Source organism: Hylobates moloch, unplaced genomic scaffold (genome assembly GCF_009828535.3).
Source record: "Hylobates moloch isolate HMO894 unplaced genomic scaffold, HMol_V3 SCAFFOLD_4, whole genome shotgun sequence".
NCBI classification, from domain to species: Eukaryota; Metazoa; Chordata; class Mammalia; order Primates; family Hylobatidae; genus Hylobates; species Hylobates moloch.
In genome coordinates, this window is record NW_026652279.1 from 120,298,871 (window position 1) to 120,325,516 (window position 26,646).

At 37.3% G+C, this 26,646-nt stretch overlaps 1 long non-coding RNA gene across 2 annotated transcripts in view; it reads left to right on the forward strand.

Annotated features, from left to right (window-relative positions):
* The window catches only part of LOC131383400 (uncharacterized), a 317,539-nt gene that overhangs the window by 139,970 nt on the left and 150,923 nt on the right, over positions 1-26,646 (forward strand). For both annotated transcript variants that reach the window (XR_009213391.1, XR_009213390.1), the window contains exon 3: positions 13,821-13,924. This is a non-coding gene — a long non-coding RNA (uncharacterized LOC131383400). The remainder of the gene's footprint in view (positions 1-13,820; positions 13,925-26,646) is intronic.

Below are 26,646 nucleotides of genomic sequence, written 5' to 3' on the forward strand. Positions count from 1 at the left end.
GGGTAACTTCCTGACATTGCCATGGCATTTGTAAACTGTTATGGCGCTGGTGGAAGAGTAGCAATGAGGACAACCAGAGGTCACTCATCATCATCTTGATTTTGGTGGGTTTTAGCTGCCTTCTTTACTGCAACCTGTTTTATCAACAAGGTCTTTATGACTGGTATCTTGTGCCGACCTCCTATCTCACCCTGTGACTTAGAATGTTTAACCATCTGGGAATGCATCCCAGCAGATCTCAGCCTCTGACAACTCTACCCTCTCCTCAGGCAATCACATCTATGCCCACAATTTCAATTCCCACCTACATATATTTGATTTCAAAATTTATATATCTAAACCAGACTTTTTCACTTCTAATAAATTTTCTATTTTCACCTTTGAATCCCTAAGGTTTCATGAGCTGAAAAGGGTCTGGATTTTACCCTACTTGAAAGCTAACAGCTTTTCACAGTTTCATGGATGCTGACAGAAGACAAGGTTTCTGGATCAGAGAAAGGCTGTGCAGTAGTCCCCTCTTATCTGAGGAAAATATGTTTCAGGATGCCCAGTGGATGCCTGAAATCACAGATAGTACCAAACTCTACCTATGCTATGTTTTCTCCTATGCATACATACCTATGGTAAAGTTTGAAGTTATAAATTAGGCACAGTAAGAGATTAATAACAATAACTAATAATAAAACACAGCAATTATAACAATATACTGCAGTAAAAGTTGTGGGAACATTTACTTCCAGAATGTCCATTTAATATTCGTGAACCATAGTTAATGCCAGTAACTGAAACTGAAAACAAAACTTCAGGTAAGCGGGGAATACTGTATTACTCACAACAGAAATGGTAACCAGAGGGCCAGCATATTTGGGCCAGTTTTCCCAGTCTCAATTCACACAGGATGACAAAAGGGACCAAATGACACCTGCATAAGCAGTGAATTCTGTTAAAAAAAAAGAGAAACCCAGGGCCAAGAATCTAGTACTTTTGGGCAAGCCACTAGAAGTTTACTTTGCCCAGGGACTGAGTTACCTGGTAACCACACTCTCCTCACTTTGACCTATTCAGCTGCCTATGTGACAAGCAGAAGTTTTGTAACCTGGTGCACTCAGAAAGAAAGGGCAGGGATGTTCAAGACTCCTGGCAGATGTCTCTTCCAGCATAAAGAACCTCAAATTCTCTATAACCCTAGAACATTGAATCTATATCTGTTTTCCAAACTACTGTTTTTCTCTGCCATTGCAGAGTCTTTGCCAAGGTAGAATTATTTCTATACCAGGAATTCAGTTTCCACTGTGTCAGAATCAAATACATTTCAAGGTGTTTTGTATTTGTCTGAAGAAGGTGGCATTAAAGTGAAAAAGTAGTTGAGAACAAGAAGAGGAAGACAAAGGCTTAATGCAGTGGGGAAAAGGGAAAGCACACCTACAGCTCCTATTGAAAAATAGTTGTAAAGAAAATAGGCTATTGATTTAAATTGAAATCCATAAGCTATACCATTAATGTTTGTATTTTGTGCCCTGGCATTATGAAAATTACCTAGTGAGTTGTTCCAGAGAGTTATCATTTCATTTCTTTCCCTATTTCCCAAATTGTTCATGCTTGTTCCTCACATCATTTCATAAACATATTCTCCATGAATAGCCTAAAAACAGTATGGAAAACATCCTGCCATTTTCTCCTTTCTGAAGAAAATCATTCTGATTCTGAATTTCCTCTGTGGTGTCTCAAAGGTTAGCTTTGCTTTACCCCAGGCTAAGCTGTGGAAATGGATCATGAGCTTTTCCAACCTACTGTGACTCTTTCTTCCCCCCGCACTGACTGTAAAACTTCACTGAGGCAAGGAAAGAATGTTAAGTTAATATACCTAGAAAAGCACGAGTCAAGGCAACTTGAAAGAATCCCCCATAATCATTCTTATGAAAATATACAAACCTAATCAACAATTCCCATTTAGAACTTGGCTACCTCTATCTTGCCAATCAGTTAACATCTAGTTTGCTGACAATGTGCTTAGCAGTCTTTTAGAACGTTTATGCAATGGTATAGTTTCTTTTTTTATTTTTCACTTACCAACTTGTAATTTTTCACCGAGGTCTAAGAATTTTAGTAAATGATATATACGCAGGCATAAAATGTCCTTTTAATATTTGTTGTCATTTGTACATTTAAAAATAGGTCCTCTACTTTTACATTTCTACTTCAGCTGCTTATATTAGCTACTATTTTACCTTTTTCTCTAGACTAAAATTGATATTGCCACCCCCCAGAGCATAACATGGCTTTACTAGCGTTAAGACATAATTAAGAGACTGAATCCAGTGTTTCCTGGCTTTCTAATATTGGCTCTTTAAAATATAAATTTAGTTATGAGGCTCTGCCCCTCAGGGGAAATACCAGTGACAACCAAATCAGTTTCTGGCAGTTACGTTTCAAATAACAGTGGGGTTTCTATTTTCTGCCAGTCAAGAATCTTCCCTCAGATGCATCATTTGTTAAAACCATGTAGGGGCAGAGTGTTGATTGACAATATAAAGTGTGATTCATTGATATGATGCCAGATCCATGTACAAACAACAAGAACATTGATTAGCAACTTTGTAATAGTTGAATTCAAATATTTGAATATTTTAACATATATGTAACTAAAATCATATATACACACCTCTTACCTAATGGTGAGCATATCCTGGCATTTGAGATAGAATGTGTTAATCATGGAGATCTAAGCTTTAGGGAAAAGTTTAATAAAGATAAAAGAGTGACTTGAATTTTATAAGGGAAGTATTTAGTAATTAAAGATACCACAGCTGCTAAAGATAATATAGTCATGAGATTTCATAATTATAAGGTCCTGGCATCCCTGCTTACAAACCTCATACTCAGTGGTAATATAATCATGCCCATTTGAGAATTGAAGAGATAAGAGAGTGTGTGGTGTGCAGCATCCATTACTAGAAGGTCTATTATTTCACAGCAATGGGAGGGCCAGAATGATCCACAGCAGAGAGAATTTTTGTTTTGTCATTCAGTAAACATGTCACATATTTCTACAACCCAACTTTTCAAGCCACATCTACTATATACATGTAGGGAAGATTCATTAATGCAATGTCAGGAGTACTCTAATAAAAATAAAATGTCTGTTCCTGGGAGCCACCAAGTGGCTGCACTTGTATATACCTCCCCAGTTATGATAATTTAGTGTATTGGCAGGGTCCAGGGAGTATTTCATTACATTTGTTTCCTCTTCCTTCCTATTTGCCTCACTCAGTAAATAATCCCTTTAGACCATTTTTCTCAAGGATGTAGAGAGAGAACCAAATGGTATTTTCAGTCTCCATACATGTACAATTTGAGACACACTTTCTTCTGTACTATAAGAGAATATACCAATGATGACATTCAAAAAGTGATATAATTTAGAGGCACAACATATAAACTTTATTTTGTATTAGAGAGCGTTTTTAACCCTATTTTAATTTTATGTTTTCTAACATTGGTTTCCAATTTACTTGCTTTTATCAGTTTTTTAATAATTATTTTAATCTGGTTTAAAAATACAATTTTTATTCAACCCTTGCTTACCAATAAACACCAGCAAAATATTATTATATAATTTCAACTCTTTCTTGGAATTTTATTTTCATTAAATGCTAAATAATAACCCTGCATTTTAAGTCAAATTAATTCTGAGATCAAATTGATGGCTTTGCAAAAAACATTGAAGTAAGTATCTACACAAGTAAACAATTAAGTGCATTAATTGAGATTCAGCATTCCGCAAAATATATGTGTTATATGCATATCTTGATATATTTCCTCTACAGCAACGTATATTTAATCAGTATTTCTCTAAAATAGAAAATAATCCACTAGATCCTCTGAAGGAGACCTGTGCCTTTCATACCAGTAAATCACTGAATATATTTGACTACATAACTTATTTATCAGACTCTTAATTAACAAATTTTTTGACTATTGGATATTAATCATGACATATACTGGGCATGTTATAGATTTATATTCTGTAGTATTTAACAATTAAGGTAATTCATTTTCCCCAAAGTATGATAACAATTATTTTAATGAAATAAATCTGTAATATTGTGTTTTACTGTGCACTGTTAGCAATAACCTAAAAGTTATTCTGGTATGTCTCAGGGGTTTATATAGACTTTCGTGAATCCACTCATTCAGTTTTCACCTCTGGGCCTTCTCCAGAAGTCTGTGGAGATGGACTAGGGTTACATTCAACTCAGAGACATCACACTGGACTCAAAGTAGCTCTCCTCTCCAGTTTTTGGGGGCTTTCTAAGGCCATGTGTATCATGTCTGGGTTCTTCTTTCCTTAAATGTGTTCTCCCCAGAAAGATGCTGTTTCATCTCTTTTGAAAAAGGATTTCTGGCAGGGATATTCCACCAAACCGAACTATTTTTGGATACCAGGCAAGCTTAAGCTAAGCTTTGCTATGTGAACTTCAGATAATTATCTTAAATTGCTGAACCTCATTTTAGACTGAAACAGTAGTACCACGTGTTTCTAATTCTAATATATTTTCATACTATGTATAAGATCACATCAAGCATGATTATTATGTTTATTTAGCATTCATTTTTTGAGCATTGCCATGTGCCTAGCTTTGTTCTAGTTTCCAGGGACCCAAGGGGGGGGAAAGACCCTAAATTTGTGAAGCTTATTTTCTACTGTAGTCAGTACATTCCTACACCATAAAACAATTTTTTTCTCCAGATTCTTTCTAATTAAACATTTAGTCACCATAGCCTGTGCAAAAAAAACACGAACAAAAAAACTCTGTTAACTCTAACCAATATTTCTTAATAGCTGCCCGTGAATGGGAAAGGTAACTTCAGACTTCACTTTGAAGTAGCAAAGCAAAACAAGAGTATGTAAAAACAGACAAAAAAAATATTTATAGAAAATCACCCGCAGTGTAAAAAGAAGCCATGCCAAATACATTTGAATTCCAGAGTAATAGATATAGGTTTTGATTCAGCAACAAACAAAATCTCACATGTCAGAACATCAGTAAATAAAATCCCTAGATACGTATCAACCTTAATTTACAGAACCACGCTATAGTGGAATGACACCCTGTGATCTATTTTATTCACTTATTTAATATTTCAAAGAAGAATATAAGAATGTTATTAGCCTACTAAATTGTAAGTGATAGATCTACAGTCTTGTTTCCACTTACCATACCCTATACATCTTGCTGACAGCTTACTTTTTGGAAGAGTTGGCTATGAATTACTCTTAAGCATCTGAACGGTCTGATCCAAAGTTACTCTTCTATCTTCTCTTCCCTAGTGATGAAACATGTCTTTTTCTCAGGGGCCTCTTTTGTAAATTATAATCATTCTTATATAGTTCCCTTTGTTTTCTTGTTATTCCTTATTTCTCACATTGACGAGGAAGTGGAAGGATAGGTTATCATATATATTTAACATTTCCTGAGTGGTAAAGGACATTTCACTGATCATGATGTAACATTTATAGTCTAAAGATACTAAACCATGTGCCCCAGAAAACTTCCTCAAAGTTGTTGGTACCGTCTTATACCTTACTAGGCAGTTTGCTGTTCTCAAAGGAAAACTGAGACAGAAAACATATTTGTAAAAATAATAGAGATTATTTTACTGTTTGAAAGCAACATATAAACACATATATTTTTCAAATACATTTGAAGAATCTACATTGAAAAAAATCATTTGGCTCTTAAAGAATATGTTTTAGAATACATGTTTTTAGAAGATAATTCTATTGCTCTATAAGGAAAAAAACAGGAAGGGAAACAAAGTGGTAAGAAGTAAAGAGTACTTTTCATATGCTATATTTATTTTATCTATATTTATTGTATCCATACACACATATACACAATGTTAATATATTTAATAATAATCCAAACAAGTAATGCATCTTGTTCAAATTCCTATAATTATCATGTGGTAGAGGCTGCAAACTGTTCTCTTGCCTCATGTTACCAACTCTGTAATACAGATGTTTCTCGACGTAGCATGCCATTGTGTCCTGGTAAACCAACCCATCGTATGCTGAAAAGTCAAACATAAGTCAAGCATAAGTAAAACATGCATTTAATATACTCAACCTACCCAACATCATAGCTTAGCTTAGACTACCTTAAACATGCTCAGAACACTTACATTAGCCTACAGCTGGGCAAAATCATCTGGCAATACAGTACACTGTAGAGTATCTGTTGCTTTACTGTGGCTGACTGGGAGCTGTGCCTCACTGCCACTGCCTAGCTTCATGAGAGAATGTGGAACTGCTTTCCATTAAATGCATATCACTTTTGCACTATCATAAAGTTGAAAAAAATGTAAGTCCAACCGTAATAAGTTGGGACCATCTGTGCCCAGTCCATCCCGTCTGTATGATAGAATCTATGCCAGCTCAGAGAAATGGAAAATAAAAATTCATAATAGACAAAACTCCTGCACATAAACATTGAAAGAAAACAAAACAAAAAAAACCCTTCCTATGAAATTTAAGAGGAAGGAAATGTCATATTCCCTTTCTGAGAAATAGCTGTTGGCCTCAGACTGCAAAAGAGGACCTGAAGAACAAGGCAGAAGATAGCCTAGCTCAGCCAGCAGGACTAATGAAGCAGGTGTGTGGGCATCTCATTGATGCTATGGTAAGAAGAGCCATTTTCCATATTTGGAAGTTTTCCAAAAGACATAAAACATTTTCTCTTTAATCACATCTATTACACTCTAGAATTTTTCTTTTTCTTTTATTTTTTTTAAATTTTGCTTTAAGTTCTAGGGTACATGTGCACAACGTGCAGGTTTGTTACATATGTATACATGTGCCATGTTGGTGTGCTGCACCCATTAACTCGTCATTTACATTAGGTATATCTCCTAATGCTATCCCTCCCCCCTCCCCGCCCAAGCAGGGCCCGGTGTGTGATGTTCCCCACCCTGTGTCCATGTGTTCTTATTGTTCAATTCCCACCTATGAGTGAGAACATGCAGTGTTCGGTTTTCTGTCCTTGCGATAGTTTGCTCAGAATGATGGTTTCCAGCTTCATCCCAAATTTTAAAAATGTTAGCTATTAGAGACAATTTCAGAAACTATAGCCTCTACTTACGAAAACTAGTGCCAAATCTCAGAGTTTAATTACTGTAAAATCTTCCCCAGCAGCAAATGAAGGAAATACATGCCATTGAATTCTGAGTTGAAAGCTTTGAGTTCAGTCAATGTTTTCGGAAAATGAGCTCCCACAGGACCACCCACAACTGAATGCTTAGATTACATGTCATTGGACTCTGAGCCAAATGGCAAAGTCTAATAATTAAATTATGCATAAATATGTAAATATAAATATGTACACACACATATACAGCTAAACTTATATGAGGACTTACAAAAGAAAATCCTAGTAAGTTCATGGCATAGGAGCTTTATTGTCACCCATAAAGCCTTCTGAAAATAGAGAGGAAAATGGAACATTCAGAAAAGTTAGGTGGTGGTTTCCAAGTTGCATTTATAGTAGATATATAAATTAGATAACCTTGTTTGGCAAAACAGTTGCTTAATATTCTGAAAATTCTACAAATACACTTGTTGTGAACATGTTTCTTTTGAAATCTGAGCAGAATTTTACAAGTTGAATTATTTTAAACGTAATTCTAAAAGACAGTTTTCATATCTTTTGGGCATTTCATTAATTGTAAAGGCTACCCATGCTTTATTTAAAATAATACTTAAGTTATATTTTACAGTGAATGTGTCAATGTGCCAAGTGACACCCACTGCTTTCTCTTTCCAGTAAACTTCCATGGGAGCAATATTTAATGACCCTGTTCATAAAAACAGGCTCCTTGCTGTCTGATAGAGTATTATTACTATGAATGAAGAGATTCCCTAAGTATTTAAAGCTATCCAGAGATTTGCAAAGTGTCTGTTAAAAACTGCTTTCATCTTTGCTTTTCTTTGGTAACTACCTTTTGTTGATGTTGTTCTTGTTGTTATAGTGGTGGTTGCTATTAGTGTTCACTGAAGAAAACAAGCTCTTACAAACAAAAAAGCATGAACAAAAAGAAATAACTGGAGTGGGGGATGGACTCAGGCTTTTTTATGTGAGTTCTGTTCTCACTTTTACCACTATTTTCTTTTTATTTATTGAAATGATTCTGTAGCTCAGCAAGGGGAAAACAAAAGGCATGAAAATTCATTTAAGTACTCTCTTTTATTTATGTTAACATTTCATCATATGCTGTTTAACAATTTACTAAATGTTTATTATGCACAGAGTTGCATTCTCAAGAGAATAAATAAGTTTCTGTCAGCACTTCTTTTAAGAAATCCTATTTTGGTTGTGGATTTTAAAAATTCATAATAAACATTTCCTTCAGGAAGAAGCCAAGAAAGAAAATGCTTTGACACTGCTGATAAGTGAGCTTGTAACTAAAGAAATGGAAAACAAACACGTGCATAAATATTCACTGTGTGTATGTGTGAAGGGAAAGAGGAGGGAGGGAGACAGAAGAAGAGAGAAGGAGAGAGGAAGAGAGAGAGAGATAGAGAGAAGGACAGAGCATGTGAAAGAGTGACAGAATAAAAAGATAATTAATTCTTCAATTTTATGATCTCCCTGATTGCTTCAGTGTTAACATTCCCACAGTTTGTCACCAGTCATACTTGCAAAATAGAAAGAGAAAAGCACAGAGAATAGACTAGATGATGTCCAAGGTTCTCTCAGCTCTGAAGTTTTATTATTAAGAAAAATATAGAATAGAAAATAAATGTCAAATAAATGTCAAAAGATGAACAATGGCAATCTCTAGTACTTTCATATATCGTACATCATTTGACTCATGTGGAGATTATGTGTGTATATATATATATATACACACATATATACACACACACACACTCACACACACACACACACATATACATACATGAAATTTACCAGCTCTAAGTTTTTATACTGAAAAATAAGAGAATTGGGTTGGAGGAAGAGTGACATTCTTGTCTTCCCTTCTTATTTAATTTTTTAAAAGGAATGAGAACATTTACCAGTAGATTATTATTTGTCAGGCACTCTTAGAAGCACTATATTAACTTATTGATATTTTTAATAACCTTATAATCCAAGCGTATTATGATAGTATCCTGATTTTTTAGATGCACAAAATTCAAACATGAGCAGTTAAAACTTGCCGAAGTCACAGTGCCTCTAAGTAGCAGAGCAGGGTTTCTCAACCAAGTAGTCAGGTTCTGAGCTTATCCAGCACATCAATCTGTAACTACCCAGTGGGTTCTCTTTGTCCGCTGCCTAGACAGAGCTGATTTATCAAAACAGGAGGATTGCAATAGAGAAAGAATTTAATACATGCAGAGCCGGCCATATGGGAGACCAGTGCTTTATTATTACTCAAGTCAGTCTCCCCAAAAATGCAGGAATAGGATTTTTTAAGGACAATTTAGTGGGTAGGGGGTCAGAAAATGGGTAGTGCTGATTGGTCGGGTCAGAGATAAAATCATAGAGAGTTGAAGCTGTCCTCTTGCACTGAGTCGGTTCCTGAGTGGAAGCCACAAGACTAGATGAGAATCTTGCAGCCTCTAGCTGCATGACTCCTAAACCATAATTTCTAATCTTGTAGCCAATTTGTTAGTCCTGCAAAGGCAGTCTAGTCCCCAGGCAGGAGGGGATTTATTTGGGGAAAGGCTGTTATGGTCTTTATTTCAAAGCTAACCTACAAAGTAAGTTCCTCCAAAAGTTAGTTCATCCTACACCCAGGAATGAACAAGGACAGCTGGGAGGTTAGAAGCAAGATAGAGTTGGTTAGGTCAGATCTCTTTTACTGTAATAGTTGCCTCAGTTACAATTTTTGCAAAGGTAGTTTCAAATCTAGCTCCACCTCTCCAAAGAAGATTGTGACATGACTCTCTCACTAACCACATGCAGGTTTTGCTGTCTAACCAAAATGTAACAAAGAAAAAGACATTTTTCTCTCTATATAAAATAGTTTTCTGAAGGTGAAACCAAAATAAACATCTTCTATAAGCCTTTGGTCCAGATACAACAGTTCATATCTTAATGAATATTCTTACAGTTTTGGTTTTATAAAGCTTCACTGTAACTTATCAATATAGTGAGCATTTCTCAATGTCATTAAATCTTCTTCATTGAGTGCATGCTTTTGAATGTTCATTTAATTGTGTCAAATTTATTTGATAATGGCTGCTTTTAAAACACATAAACATAGCTGGCTTACTGAATCTTGCTCAGAAGCCTCAGTTAAACATCTTTAAGTAATTAAATTAACCAATCTGTCTGCATTAGTTTTCTGTGCTGTGTAACAGGTTACCAGAAAGTCAGTGGCTAAAAATTACATACATTTTTAATAAAATGGCTTGTATGGGTTAGGAGTCCAGACATGGCTTAGCTGAGTCATCTGCTGTGGGTCTTAAGGCTACAGTCAAGGTGTCAGCAGGCTACATTCTCATCTAGGGGCTCAACTGGGAGAGAATCAGCTTTGAAGCTTCCTCAAGTTATTGGCAGTATTCATTTCCTTGCTGCTATTGATCAGATAGCTTCTGTTTCTTGCTAGCTATGTGCCATAGGCTGTCTGGCCACAAAAGGTCATCTGTAGTTCCTTGCCTAGTGGCCATCTCCATAGCAGTTCACAAGTCATGTGCTTTTTCAAGGCTAGAATGAGAACCAGAACTAGCAAAAAGAGTCTTATATAATGTTTCACAATCATGGGCATGACATCCATCATGTTTGTTGTATTCTTTTGATTAGAAGTGAAGATGATAAGGATATGCTACTCCAAAATATGCCAATTTGGCATAAGAACTATTTTGAGTTCCTGAAATCTATTATCTCTTTAAAAGCCTAGCTTCCCAAAAGAACTAAAAAGAACTAAGTTGTCATAAATCCCTTCCCTGAGGGCAGCTTTATTCTTCTTGGACACCACATCCAGACAGACATTGTCACAAACTAACACATTCCCATGTAATTTCTTGAGAGCCCAAATACTCACTTGCTTTTCCATAAGTGCTCTTTCATCACCTCTTTCCCCTAGGAAGTTAGGTATATCAACCCCAAATTCTAACCACTCCTTTGGTGGGTAGGGGTTCAGAAATTTCCAGAGCTGAGTTCAAGTCTTGAATATCCTTGTTAATTTTCTGTCTCATTGATCTAATATTGACAGTGGGGTGATAAAGTCTCCAACTATTATTGTGTGGGAGTATAAGTCTCTTTGTAGGTCTCTAAGAACTTCCTGTATAAATCTGGGTGCTCCTGTATTGGGTGCATATATATTTGGGATAGTTAGCTCTTCTTGTTGCTTTGATCCCTTTACCATTATGTAATACCCTTCTTTGTCTTTTTTGATCTTTGTTGGTTTGAAGTCTGTTTTATCAGAGACTAGGATTGCAACCCTGCTTTTTTTGCTTGTTTGTTTGGCTTTGCATTTGCTTGGTAAATATTCCTTCATCCCTTTATTTTGAGCCTATGTATGGTTTTTGTTTGTTTGTTTATTTGTTTGTTTTTGAGACAGAGTCTTGCTCTGTCACCCCGGCTGGAGTGCAGTGGCGCAATCTCGGCTCACTGCAAGCTCCGCCTCCCAGGTTCATGCCATTCTCCTGCCTCAGCCTCCCGAGTAGCTGGGACTACAGGCGCCCGCTACCACACCCGGCTAATTTTTTGTATTTTTTAGTAGAGACGGGGTTTCACCGTGTTAGACAGGATGGTCTCGATCTCCTGACCTCGTGATCTGCCCACCTTGGCCTCCCAAAGTGCTGGGATTACAGGCGTAAGCCACCATGCCCGGCCGAGCCTATGTGTGTTTTTGCAGTGGCTGGTACTGGTTTTTTCTTTCCATATTTAGTGCTTCCTTCAGGAGCTCTTGTAAGGCAGGTCTGGTGGTGACAAAATCTCTCAGCATTTGCTTGTCTGTAAAGGATTTTATTTCTCCTTCGCTTATGAAGCTTGGTTTGGCTGGATATGAAATTATGGATTGAAAATTCTTTTCATTAAGAATGTTGAATATTGGCCCCCACTCTCTTCTGGCTTGTAGGGTTTCTGCAGAGAGATCCGTCAATTCATCAAATTCATTCTCTGTCCAGTTTCATTTCAGTCTGATGGGCTTCCCTTTGTGGGTAACCCGACCTTTCTCTCCAGCTGCCCTTAACATTTTTTCCTTCATTTCAACCTTGATGAATCTGACAATTATGTGTCTTGGGGTTGCTCTTCTGGAGGAGTATTCCTTGTGGTGTTCTCCATATTTCCTGAATTTGAATATTGGCCTGTCTTGCTAGGTTGGGGAAGTTTTCCTGGATAATATCCTGAAGAATGTTTTCCAACTGGGTTCCATTCTCCCCATCACTTTCAGGAACACCAATCAAATGTAAACTTGGTCTTTTCACATAGTCCCGTATTTCTTGGAGGCTTTAATTGTTCCGTTTCATTCTTTTTTCTCTAATCTTGTCTTCACACTTTATTTCATTAAGTTGATCTTCAATCTCTGATATCCTTTCTTCCGCTTGATTGATTCAGCTATCGATACTTGTGTATGCTTCACGAAGTTCTCATGCTGTGTTTTTCAGCTCCATCAGGTCACTTATGTTCTTCTCTAAACTGATGATTCTAGTTAGCAATTCCTCTAACCTTTTTTCAAGGTTCTTAGCTTCCTTGCAATGAGTTAGAACATGCTCCTTTCGCTTGAAGGAGTTTGTTACTACCCACCTTCTGAAGCCTACTTCCGTCAATTCATCAAACTCATTCTCTGTCCAGTTTTGTTCCCTTGCTGGCTAGAAGTTGTGATCCTTTGAAGGAGAAGAGGTGTTCTGGTTTTTGGAATGTTCAGCCTTTTTGCCCTGTTTTTTTCTCATCTTCGTGGATTTATCTGCCTTTGGTCTTTGATGCTGGTGACCTTCAGATGCAATTTCTGAGTGGATGTCCTTTTTGTTGATGTTGATACTATTCCTTTCTGTTTGTTTGTTTTTCTTCAGTCAGGCCCTTCTGCTGCAGGTCTGCTGGAGTTTGCTGGAAGTCCACTGCAGACCCTGTTTGCCTGGGTATCACCAGCAGAGGCTGCAGAACAGCAAAATTGCTGTCTGTTTCTTTCCAGAGGGGCACCCACCAGATGCCAGCCAGAGCTCTCCTGTATGAGGTGTCTGTTGACCCCTGTTGGGAGGTGTCTCCCAGTCAGGAGGCATAGAAATCAGGGACCCACTTGAGGAGGCAGTCTGTCCCTGAGCAGAGCTCAAGCACTGTGCTGGGAGATCTACTGCTCTCTTCAGAGATGGCAGGCAGGAACACTTAAGTCTGCTGAAGCTGCGCCCACAGCCGCCCCTTCCCCCAGGTGCTCTGTTCCCAGGGAGTTGGGGGTTTTATCTGTAAGCCCCTGACTGGGGCTGCTGCCTTTCCTTCAGAGATGCCCTGCTCAGAGAGGAGAAATCTAGAGAGGCAGCCTGGCCACAGTGGCTTTGTGGAGCTGCAGTTCAAACTCCCTGGCAGAAATTTCCTTTTTTAAAATTTTTTGAGGCAGGGTCATGCTCTGTCTTCCAGGCTGGAGTGCAGTGATGCGATCATGGCTCACTGCAGCCTCAATCTCCTGGACTCAAACGTCCTCCCAAATCGGCCTCCCAAGTATCTGGGACTACAGGTGTGCACCACCATGCCTGGCTGATTTTTTTCCTTTTTGTAGAGTTTCTTACTTCTGAGTACTCCTATGTGTCTGCAGGATGCACATATAAATAAACTTCCTTTTTTCTCATGTTAATGTATTTTTGTCATCCTAATTTATAGGGTCCCAGCTGGATAACCTAGGAGGAGATAGAGAAGCTTCCTCGACAGGTCGCCGCCACACTTAATGGGGAGAGCAGATTACTGAAAGGCACGAACGTGAACAGGTAGGGATGTGGTTCCTCACACTGTTCCCTCTTCACTGGAGCTTCCTTGGTATATAGAGTTGCTCAAGAACAAAGCATCTCTGTGACAAGTGTTACAGGTGAGGGTTTCTGTCTCAGTGATCATTAAGTTAAGGCTCAAACAATGGTTAATTTTCCCTTCCAGGAAATCCTAATATGTGTGGTAAGTGTCTGTAGACAGGCAGTTCAGAGATTCAGTGATACCTTCTTTTTCCTCCTTAGTTTCAGCTGATCCTGAGGAGTGCAGAAGAAAGTGCCTTCAGCTCTCCCCAGAGTAAATTTCATGAAAAACAGGTAGTCAGTAATTGCAGACAGACTACACGAAATGTATTATCAAAGTCAGGTGGCAATCTATCCACCCTTTCTGTGTACTGGGATTACAAATCTATCTTGCTTAAGGAAATAATGTGATTTTTAGAGGTTTTTTTTTTCCCAAAGAGCAAATTTTTTCATACCACCTACAAAATAGCCTCTTTATTACTTATTTACTCACTTATTCATTTATTCATTCATTGATTTAATAAATACTCTTGAGTTACCAGGAGTAATTTGTTCAGCCTCTTTGTCAGAAGCTATGAATACAGTGGTGAATGAGATATGATTCCTGCCTCAAAAAGGTTAGAATGCATTGGAGAAAACACATTAGAAAAACCTAAACAAACATCTAAAATAGTAATTAACCATGTGACAATAGGAGATACAAAGCAAACTAACAGAATTCTGTATTGTATCATAAAATAAAATAATAAGGCAAGTTTTATTTCATTAGTGCACCCCAAGCAAAGAGGCTTAGGTTGTCCAAGTATCTGCCCGAAAAGCTTCTCAAGATTTTAAGCAATGTGTACAAGCAATAAAAGGAATTATCTTCTGAGCAAACTATCCCTTATCAGAAATCCCTTATCTTTCTCCACTTTTTTCTAGTAGAAAACATCAAGGGTTTTTGCGCCCACTCCCTTACACACACACACACACACACACACACACACTCGTTTTAATCTGGCATATGGTATGCCAAAACATAATTGAACAATTGTCGCTTAATGATTCAGTAATATTACTCGATATGTTCACAGAAAATTCTTAATAATTCTATTTGATTGTAGTAGCATAGGTAGAATCAAAATTATATGAGCAGTAAGGAATATAGGGAGGTCAAGTGTTTTCTAAGAGCATTTTGTCCCATTATAATCCTACACATTAATTGGGAAAGAAAAGGACTCTTTACATTATTCAGGCTTTGCATACAGAAACATGGTATAGCTCTCCATGTAGCTAAATATTTCATTTTTCTCAGTAAAGTTTTAAGTTCTCCCTATAGGTCTTACCCATTTTCTTTTTAGGGTTATTTTAAATAATACATAAGTGGTTTTGGTTGCTACTGAGTGTAAACAATGCTTGCCATTATGTCTTCTAATGGTTGCCACTGGTTTGAAATGTAATTGATTTTTGCACATTTATCTTATATCTGACCATTACTAATTCCCTAAGTTTTGACAGTCGCTTGAATGGAAATGACATTCACAAAAGGTATGTCAAGGCTCACAACACTAGTTTTGAGCTCCATTTTTACTAACTAGTTATTTCAGAAACTATTTTTAATTTCTAAATGGTTAACTTTACTTTGTTTAAAGTCTTAGTATTACTTTTTAGCTTTATAGAATGTAGCATACTTAGACTATTGAGACAAGCACAAAGATTTTTTTAAGAATAAGAATACATTTTATAAATGCCCCTTGAGACTTTGAACATCTTTCTTTTTATTCTTCCTCTTCTGTCTTTTTTGGAATGGTACAGTTTTTATTAGTTTCAGGAATATGGAAGGTATACAATTTTAAATTTTCAAAATTATAATTTTATTTGTATATTTTGTCAATGGCAAAACTGAGATGCCTTTTTTGATCCATTCCTTTTTATAGTTCTTCCTACCCCTTTCACTGCTTCCTGTCTATATCACTGTAATTTAGTAAAAAAATTTATTTTAAAAATATTGATACACAATTATAATGTATATGAAATCATTTAGATGAGTATTTAATGACAGTACTATGTATTGCAAGTCCGTTTCCATTATGATTCTCTATTTTGAGCTTTTAATTTAGTTTCCTCTCTCAGACTCGAAAAGGCGGTGTACTGTATAATTTTTTCAGTCTTTGCATAGGTGATTTTCTTTGCACAAGAAATGAGAGAGTAGACCATACCATTATTTAGCTACAACAAGTAAAAGACTCTAGTATTTTGTTAATAAAAATGTTCACGTGTTTACAAGCCCACATTGAAGATACATATTGCACGGTGTATAGTGTACTTACAATTGTTAGGCTTAATTGGGTTAAGTATAAATATCTAAGAATAGAAAGAAGCAGTGGAAAAGTTTCTTTTAAACACTGAATGTTGTATAAAATCTATAAAGGTCTGGGGATGTCCTTGACTAGAAACTTTCATGAGGAAGAAATGAAGCATTGAACTGACTAAGTCTTCCCCTCGTGTTCTTCCGAGTAAAAACACCTGTGGTTTCATCTGCTAAATCTTTGCTCAGGGTGATAGGTGAACACAGGCTTTCTTCTTTCTGTGCTTAAATATCTTTAGAAACTTAAAGGCCATCTGTACCCTAAGTTAGGTCATGCATAAGTGAAAACTCTCCTGCCATGTAACCCCACCCACTGCCCAGGTACATAATGCCATGCTTTCATTCCTGTCTGACTTTGTTCCCTTGGTGCTGGGTACACAGTTCCGCCTCTATGATTTAGGCCATTCTGCAACTTGTCACTGGCAAAGACTCTTTATAGTTGCCATTACCACTTCTCTCTACAATTACACCCTGTAAGAGGTCAAGCTGAATATATCAGGGGCCTTATACACACTGCCTACCTATATCTTAACTCTTGTAAATCCCAGATGTTGCACTTTAGCAGAGCACTTCTTTGGGGAATATTCAGGTTGTTATTTTTCACTTTCTTAGCAACGAGGTACTCTAAGGAGGTATTTTTCCTTTCATTTCACTTCTATGTCTGTTCTGGTTTATTCTGCAGTGTTAACAGGTGAAAGAATCTGGGGAAATGTGTCTTTGATGATAGGACTCGTCTCTGAGCCACTTCTCAGTGCTCAAAAACAGCTTGCAGAAAGGTGGAGTTTCTGGAGGAGGAATGAAGTGGGGAAGCTTTTTCTTTCTCAAGAAATACTGTCTTTTGTATTTTGTCACTACTCTTCTTCCTCTCCATGTTACTATTTAGATGGGTCCAGTGCTCGTTTCCACTCAGGAGGATCTCTCTTCTGTTGAACACTTAGCTCTTGGAAGGTAAAATAAGGAGTAAGAAGCCATGGTATGGGTGGCTTAAGTGAGTTCTGTCTAAGAATTGGATTCGAGTGGCCAATGTAATACAGGGCAACCAGTTCCATTTGAATTTCAGATAATCAGTGAATACTTTTTTTTCAGCATAAGTATGTCCCAATTATTGCTAGGTATACACTTACACTAAAAATTATTCTTTTTTAAATCTGGAATTCAAATTTAACTAGGTGTTCTGTATCATGTTTTTATTTTCTAAAACTGCCAATCTCAGATTGTACTAATGGTCAAGACTGACATGTTGCTCATCCCAGATTACAATGATAGAAAATGTTATAATTAGAACCAATTTCCAAACTCAGGATAAAGATTCTGTATTTACAATTGTATTATATAACCCATTTAAAGATACACAGGATTTAGGGAGGTAGGGAAATGGAGGTGAAATTTATAACAGCTGTGTAATTTGAAAAATTGGGGATTTGGTTGGTAAGTAATTAATGATTTTTATGAGAATATTGGTTTTGATTAATATGAATTTTATTTGTTATAAGTAAGGAGAGTAATGGCAACATTTTTAAAGTAGTGTTTTAATGAGGGAAACTGATAGAAGGTTTTTATGGGGTGATGGAGAGGGGAGGAGGTGAGTTATTAAATGCAGAGGAGGGACTTTGGTAGTGTAGATGTAGTGAGTTATGTCGGTACATAGGTTGTATGTTATGGTAATAAAGTTATAGTTTTTGGGGGAGTGGAGACTTTAATGTAGTAAGGAGGAATGTTTCTTTGTATTTATTTATAAGTTGTTGGGGTTTGTCAGAAGTTGGCTTTAGTTGACGAAGTGACCATGTTTTATATAGAGTTAGGAAGAAAAACAGGCTGTAATGCAGGAGACTGTCATGCCTAGAGACCTTCCCCATCTGCTTACACTTGGAGAAGGTTTGGAAATTCAAAATCCAGAGGAAATTTCAATACCAGAAGATATTACTAATAATCACCTTCTTGCCCTGATTTCACTTTAGAAAATCAATCTTGCCAACGGGAGGAATTAAGCATAAAAGTATCTGTTATCACACAACCCCCATAAGCCTCAGAACATAACCTATAATGTATGCTAACACCATTTTGGCAGAATGAGCAAATGGTATTTAGTTTTTAATAGAAAATGTTTGAGGAAAATAGAAACAAATTTTTCAGTGCAAGACATGAAGTTACAGCATTCTATCTCTGCTTTCTCAAGTGTCTTTCATCGCACCCTTTTTAACTAGACAATTTCTTATTGCTCAAATCTCACATCACCTACTACAGAGAGCCCTCTATGGATCACCTCCCTCTCCCATGGAGAGTTCTTTGAGGACAAGGATCATTACTTATTCAGCTCTGTATCCCTAGAACCTAGTGAGAGTTGAAGCCAGCTGGGCTTTTGGGTCGGGTGGGGACTTGGAGAACTTTTATGTCCAGCTAAAGGATTGTAAATGCCCCATTCAGCACTCTGTAAAAACGCACCAATCAGCACTCTGTAAAATGGACTAATCAGCGGGATGTGGGTGGGGCCAAATAAGGGAATAAAAGTTGGCTGCAGGAGCCAGCAGCAGCAACCTGCTCTAGTCCCATTCCATGCTATGGAAGCTTTGTTCTTTTGCTCTTCACAATAAATCTTGCTGCTGCTCACTCTTTGGGTCTGCACCACCTTTAAGAGCTGTAACACTCACTGCAAAGGTCTGCGGCTTCACTCTTAAAGTCAGCGAGACCATGAACCCACCGGAAGGAAGAAACTCCAGACACATCTGAGCATCTGAAGGAACAAACTCCAGACACACCATCTTTAAGAACTGTAACACTGTGAGGATCCACGGCTTCATTCTTGAAGTCAGCGAGACCAAGAACCCACCAAAAGGAATCAATTCTGGACACATTAAGAACCAGCGAAGCTCAAGAAATATTTGTTGAGTGAATGAAGAAGTGAAATCTGCAATAAAATTGCATGGAAACAGTAACCAGTAAGCAAATTTTGAAATAAGGAGAGTTGTGGAACAATCCAAAATGCACAGTTGCAAATCTTTAAAACAATACTGGAAAATCATTAAACTAAGATAAGAGTTAATAGGAATTAAGAGCATGAGAGACTTTGAGCCCCATGTTAGAAAAGTGATGTTCAGTATTTAACCTTAATGTGCTTAAGTTTTAATCAGACATTTCACGTACTGCCTTCTTGACCAGGCCCCATTCTTTGGAACAGAGGACATTCAGCACAGGTAGATATTTATAAAATAAATTTTCCCTATTTTCTAATAAAATAAATCAATTGAACCATAATCGCATTGTGTTATTGAGGTCTCGTCTAAATTTGTATGATCAGATATAGTGAGTGGCAATATAAAGTGCCACTACATTTTAGAAAATGAAACATTTTTTAAAAATCCCTCTTCACTGCCCCACTTCACCTGACTAGCTAAAAATAATAATCATGAAATATTAAAAATAAATGAATAGGAGCAGCAGGAAAAAGAAGAGGTGAGAACAACCCCCAGACCAACCAAAGCCCACTGTGCAACCAAAACCAAGGTGAAGGAAGAACCACAGAGAAACCACAAAGCTGTCTGCTAAACCTGCTCCTCCAAAGCCAGAGCCCAAGCCTAAAAAGGCTCCTGCAAAGAACGGAGAGAAGCCACCTAAAGGGAAAAAGGGAAAAGCTGACACTGGTAAGAAAGGGGATAACCGTGCATAACATGGAGATGCTAACACAGACCAGGCATGGAAAGCTGAAGGTGCTGGAGATGGCACATGAAGTGTGTGCATTTTTGGTAACTGTGTGCTTCTGATGACTGTATAGTTTGAACTACTATTTTTTATCAAGTTTTATTAAAACACAGAATTTTGTTTATTTTTCTGTTAAGCTATGTGATGTGGTTTGGCTGTGTCCCTATCCAAAATCTCATCTTGAATCGTAGTCCCCATAATCCCCACGTGTCAAGGGCAGTACCAGGTAGAGGTAATTGGATCATGGGGGCGGTTTCTTCCATGCTGTTCTCCTAATAGTAAGTGAGTCTCAGGCGGGCTGATGGTTTTATAAGGGTCTGGAATTTCCCCTGCTTGCACTCAATCTGTCCTGCCACCCTGTGAAGAAGGTGCCTGCTTCTGCTGTGCCTTCCGCCATGATTGTAAGTAAGTTTCCTGAGGCCTCCCCAGCCGTGTGGAACTGTGAGTCAGTTAAACCTCTTTCCTTTATAAATTTTCCAGTCTGGAGTATTTCTTCAAAGCAGTGTGAGAACTGACTAATACACTATGTTAGAACACAGAACACTTTACTGTTTTTTGGGGGAGGGGCAAATGTCACTAATAGAATGTTTCTGAAGCTGGATTAATATGGGGAAAACCCCTTTCCCCTCTAGCTCTGAGAGACTTTTCTTGGCTCCCAGGATAAGGGATTCCCTTCTACCTGACTTTGACCACACGCAGCCACTTTGGCACAAATGCATTGTGGTATGGAAAAACAAATTCTTTTCGTGTCCTCTTCTCCCTTTCCACCTTCAGCGAAGACTTAATTGCTTTAAACCCAGACGCCTGTTGGGATCCGACCTCCAATAATTGGTTACCAGGGTGTCAGGCAATCTGGACTTTCCGATGATGCCACTGAGATGGTGCCCCTCAAAAGATCAATGGTTCTGTTTCTCGATTGTGGATCTTCACGTGAATTCTGCCATTTTTATTTCACTTCCTAAAAGTCAGGGTCGACTTGTGAAAAGTTGTAAACGACGTGCTAAATGTGAAGTGTCGACCCTCACTCTAAACTTTCCCTGTTCAGAGCATCAAATGGAGACTTCATTGGGTTTTATAGTGGCTTTCTGATTTTTGGTAGTCCATTGAAGAAGGAAGTTTAAAAGTCGTATACTGTTAAGGATTGCCCATGTCCTGCCAGAAATATCATGACTGTTTATGGAAAGTATCTTTAATAAAGCTGGATACTGTTTGACTTGAATAAATTAATAAATTAATTAATTACATAAAATCTGAAAATATTCTTACCCTTAAACACGGGAATTATATTTCTAGATTAATTCAAGTATAAAACGATTTTTATCGACAAAGAGGTATATTGATTCATTATACATTGCAACACGGGACAGGAGACAATCTAGCTATCCAGCAATCAGAAAATGGTTAAATAAGTTATAATACCTACGTTCAACTAGAAATTACTTAGCTCCTTAAAATATTGTTTAGAAAAACATTACTCACAAACCATTTATAATACTTCATTGTAAAATTAAATATAATCAAAATATAATTGATACAAAAAGATTATTAGGAAAAGTAATTGGAGAAAGTAGAACAAAAAGAACATTTTCAAAAAAAATGGTTATTTGACACTTTTTATGTGCCAGACACTTTTCTAAGTATTTCAAATATGTTAACTCATTTAAGCCTCATAACAGCCCTATGGAATAAGTACCATTATTATCAACAGTTTTACAAATAAGGATGTAAGAAACAAAGATGTTAAGTAACTTGCATAAAGTCACACTTTAAAATCAGTAGAAGAGAAAATATTCAAACAGAGGCTACCAATAGCACAGTTATAAGTATGCATCCATGTTGGGATTTATCACCTTTTAAAATTTTTCTTTATGTTGTGTCATATTGTATATGAAATTATTATATATATAATTTCATTATTCATTACTTAATATTTTCAGAAAATAATATTTAATTGAGCAGGACTTTGAGACTTTAAGATGAACTGTGCTGTTTCATCTGAACTTGAAATTTTTTTAGTTCTGCCTTACGAAAAAGCCTTTTTATACCCTGATATCTGAATATTTAGCAGTGAGGTCCACCATGGATATTAAAATCTTCTCGATGGCAAATAGCATACCAGGAAATAATTTAATTGCAATCCTGGAAGGTAACAGAAAAAGATGAGATCACACAGGCCATTAGTCTCGAGGCATAGGTGGAGATCAGTCAAGTGAAAAGGAAGCAGGTGTCTAAGTTAGATGGCAAGAGACACAATTAGTAGTTCCCCGGATTTGCACAGGAGCCTCCTGAGGCTCACGTAACCGCTTCCCAGCAGGCACGCAGTCTGACACCTGAGATGGCAAGCTGAGCTAAGAAAACTCAGGATAGCAGTCACCTAGCTGGAAACAGGGTTGCTGCCGGTGGGAGGAGAGGGGTATGTGGCAATGCTCCCGCAAATCCCTAAAGAGCGCTGCTCCATTTCCCTGGGCTACAGTCTCTGCAAGGTGTGCTGTAAACACGCCCTGGAAATGCATCCGTTCTACAGTTATTTCCATCCTAGTGTAGCACTCCTGTAGCCTTGTTTCAAGGCTTGTTTCAAGGTTGCAGAAGTGCTACGCTAGGATTGAAATAACTGTAGGACGGATGCATTTTGTTCTACAGGTTCAAAATGCTCATACTTAAGTACAATCTAGGGACACTTTATTCTAGAACCTGTGTGACTGAAATTATAAATGTGAACACTCCCTTATATGATTCACTTTAAAAAAAAATTCATTGTTGTCTTTTGTACTTTGGCATTATCCAGTCAAAATTAATAACAACAAAAAGCTCTAAGGTATTATTTTTTTCAAGATGAACAGATCTTATAATCTCACTCGGTAAAAATAACTTTAATGTGTTGAATCAGGTGAGATATCTAGATATCTAGCTTTCTAGTGTTATTCACATGTTTTAGAAGCACGCCTACCTCCATCTCTGTTCCTTGAAGTATGAATATTATCAACGAGAAAGGATATCTGAACAACGGCACCAGAAGTAAAGTGATAGAATTTAGTTTATATATTCAAGTCCTAGGCTAAGTGCTTTCACAAGTATTAACAAGTGAGAAGAAAATATTCCTCTTGGAAGTGATTGCCACATCATATCCTCTAACGAACAACTTTCCTTCACCTGATATTTTCTTATCATAAATAATGTGCATGCATTGCCAAACACTGTAATCTGATTTTCTCTAGGTAACAGCATGAGACAATGAAATACAACTCTGCTTTTTCTTTTACTAAATAATCGACTTAGCAAGTGTTATAGGACCAGTATTGAGATTCCTCTTCTGGATCATTAGAATTTCAAATATTATCCTTCCCCATCCCCGCCCATTAGATAGGCAATACATGGGAAAAAAGGTATAGCTATAGATACATCTCCAAGGACAAATGCTTTGTGTTTTATATGCTTAAACAGATTTTAGGATTGCAAACCCTTTTCAAGTGCCATATTGCTGTAGAAATTAGTTATAATCTGACAATATTTGTTCCAGTAATGCCCTGCACAAACACATATTGGGGTTGGGTGTTCTAAGTTATATTAGTACTAAATCTCTATGAAGACAACTGCTACAACCTAATCCCTCTGTCTTCTGGGTAAACTGTATGTCAACACTGTGTACACTTGGCTAAATTTTCAATGTCTATCAATTGTGGATTTGGACAAACTAGGCTCCTCTATAAATGTTCAGTCCTTACAAAGTTAGTTAGAATAGAGTTTATTCTATTTATCAAATTGACTGCAGTATTAGTAAAAGGGAATACTGCTATAGATACTTAGGATGAATGCCATGTCTTTCTTAATAACATTTCCTGATTAATGTTTAACATAATGTGCTAACAGAGCTTGCACGTGGAGAGCAGGGCATCAGAATGCTTAAATACAAGGCCCACAGTTGCTAGCTAAAAGTCATGAGCCCTGGATAAGTCATTTAACTATTCTAGAATCAGTTTGTTAGTGTCTAAACTATCTCGGAGCCCTCAAATCCGATCAGTCTATGTATCTCTTCTAAGACAAGCCGTGGGTTTCTATTATTTATCCAGTAAACAATTCTTTAACCTCTATTACTATTCAAACAATGTAGGATGTATAGCATTGCACAAATTCCTTTCACAGATATTACCATGTAGATGCCAAATCATACAAAATGCAATAAATTATTAAGGACTGTAATCAGCATCACAGGAAAGATGAGACGTTTTCTGGAGTTTCAAAGAAAGGAAAGCACACTGCATCCCATAGTCAACAAATAATAAAGATCTACCAGATGACAGACAATGTGTTCAAGCCTCGCGTTTCATAGATAAAAAGCAGGCTTGTTCCTAACATTTGTGAGGCACAAAGCAAGAATATAACTGGAGGCCTGCATGTCACATGTCTTTATATTTAGAAATTAGACTAACAAACTATTATACCAAGTATGTACTATCATCCTACCATGATGAGCCTAATTTTACAAGGACCTCAAAGAGCAAATAAAAATTAAAATTCTCAGACTTTTCAGACTTCCTTACCCCTGGCTCTGCCCCTACTGCTCCATTCTCTCCCTTTGTTTTCCCACCTTTTATTCCTCATCATAACCTAAGGGCCCTCACATGCACTCGTGTGGACACTCCAGGCCTGTGTGTCCAAGCTCTTTCAGTAAAAGAAAAAACTACCATTGAAGAGCTGAGGAGAATCGTAATAGATAACATTAAAATCATACCATGTGAAAAAAATATTAAAACTCTTGTAGAAGGAAGTTTCTGGGGTTGGCTGCAGAATGTGGAATTGCTCAGTTTGGTTAGAGTTTCAAAAAGAGAAAAATATTAATGCTAAACCCATAAAAATAAGCCTAGATCATAGTGTCAAAAGCTAGAAAGTTTGAACTTTATTTGGTAGGCAACGAAGAGGGATTTGAAGGTTATTGAGCAGGGGTGACATAATCAAAGCTGTACTTTAGGAAGATTAATTTGGCAGCCGAATGCAGAATGAGTAGATTAGAAGCAAGACTGGAGGCAAGGAGAAGAGTTATAGCAGTAGTTTAGGTAAGCAGTAATAGGACTGTTAACTAGGGCTAAGGTAATGTACAAGAAGAAAGGGTAGTGTGAGACAGTAGGGAGAAGGAATTGACAGCCCCTGATGAATCACTGGTGATAGGGGAAAGGAGAGAGATAAATCAAAGAGCACTCAGAGGTCTTGAGCTTCTGTGACTAAAAAAGAATACTGGAAGCCATCAGCAAAAAGTCAGGGGGAGGAACCAAACTGTGGGGTGAAAATGGTGGGTGGCATTGATGTGTGTTGTGTTAACAACATTAGCAAATCTCCACCCAGGTGAAAATGGCATTGAGACTTATTAATGCAGATCTGGAACATGGGAGAATCATCAGGAAATCTCATAAAGAGGTGAAACTCTTAAGTCTGACTTGTTTGAAATTAGTTGTGGAAGCTATTCTTTATGCAATCTCAATGTCTACAGGTATTCAAAATTTTCTCTGGCTCATAGGTTAGTTCCTTGGATTTTCAGGTTGCTAAAAATATATGTGTATTCTGAACAGTTATTTACAAACTTTGGACCAGTTAATTCACTTTGGCAAGTTCTACCTTATAATTGATAGCACTGTGGTCTGCTTTGTCAGGATTTGGTGATAACAGTTCACATTTTTTTTCCTGCCACAAGTCATTTCCCAATACCAGAACATTCAGTTCTGGGAATTTTGACTTTGTCCAGATTTAGACTTTATGCATTTGTCTAACTTAATGCTTATAAACAGTGAGTCAGCCTTTGGGCTGACAGATCTCTCAAACCTGCTGCGAGGTGCCAGAAGCTCTTATGGCTCTCAAGTGACACATCTATTTGTTGATTACAAAAGTCGTTGCCTTTTGTTCTCACTCATATTAGCCACTAAGATACAAACACCCAGACATGCACACTCGCGCACACACACAGAGAAGCACACGCACACACAGAACTCACAATCTCAAGCAACAGTAAAGATGACTTAATTGAGTTAATGCCTTTACTCCTGTGTTCTCAATAACATTACCCAATAACTCCTCTTCAGTTGTTCCTGATGCACCCAAATATTTCAGTCATTGTTGAAGGTCTCAGGATGGCTGCCATTGATGCCAGAATGGAGAAAGAAGCCTTACTACAGTGAGAAAATCTCAGTCTTTGGGCAAACAGAAACAGAAACCAGCAACTGTGTGGCACACATTTCCGGGGAGGGACAAAGTCTATGTGAGGTCACTTTAGGTCTCTGCTTGCCTCCACTTTAGGAAAAATGCCGCTGCCAAACCCTTTGACTCTATCAGTGCCTCAGCTTTCAGAGTTATAGCTAGACCTATATCCCTAATTATCTTTTTATAAGTCTCCTCTTTCACACGTATCTCCAACCCAGGCAGCATGGTGGAACATACAGTTCATAATGAGGGAATGTGGACTCCCTCATGTATTTCAGGGTGAAAGCAAACTGTGGGTGTTAAAAGGGAAAATATTAATTTAAAGATCAGTGGTGGTTTTCTGTTAGCAGAAGTGTCAAGTTTTTAAAGGCGACATGTGGCACTAATAAAAGAGCATTTCATGAATAAAATATATAAGACAGACAAAACCAAAAATGGAAATAATATATATAACATGCTATATAATGACTTTTGG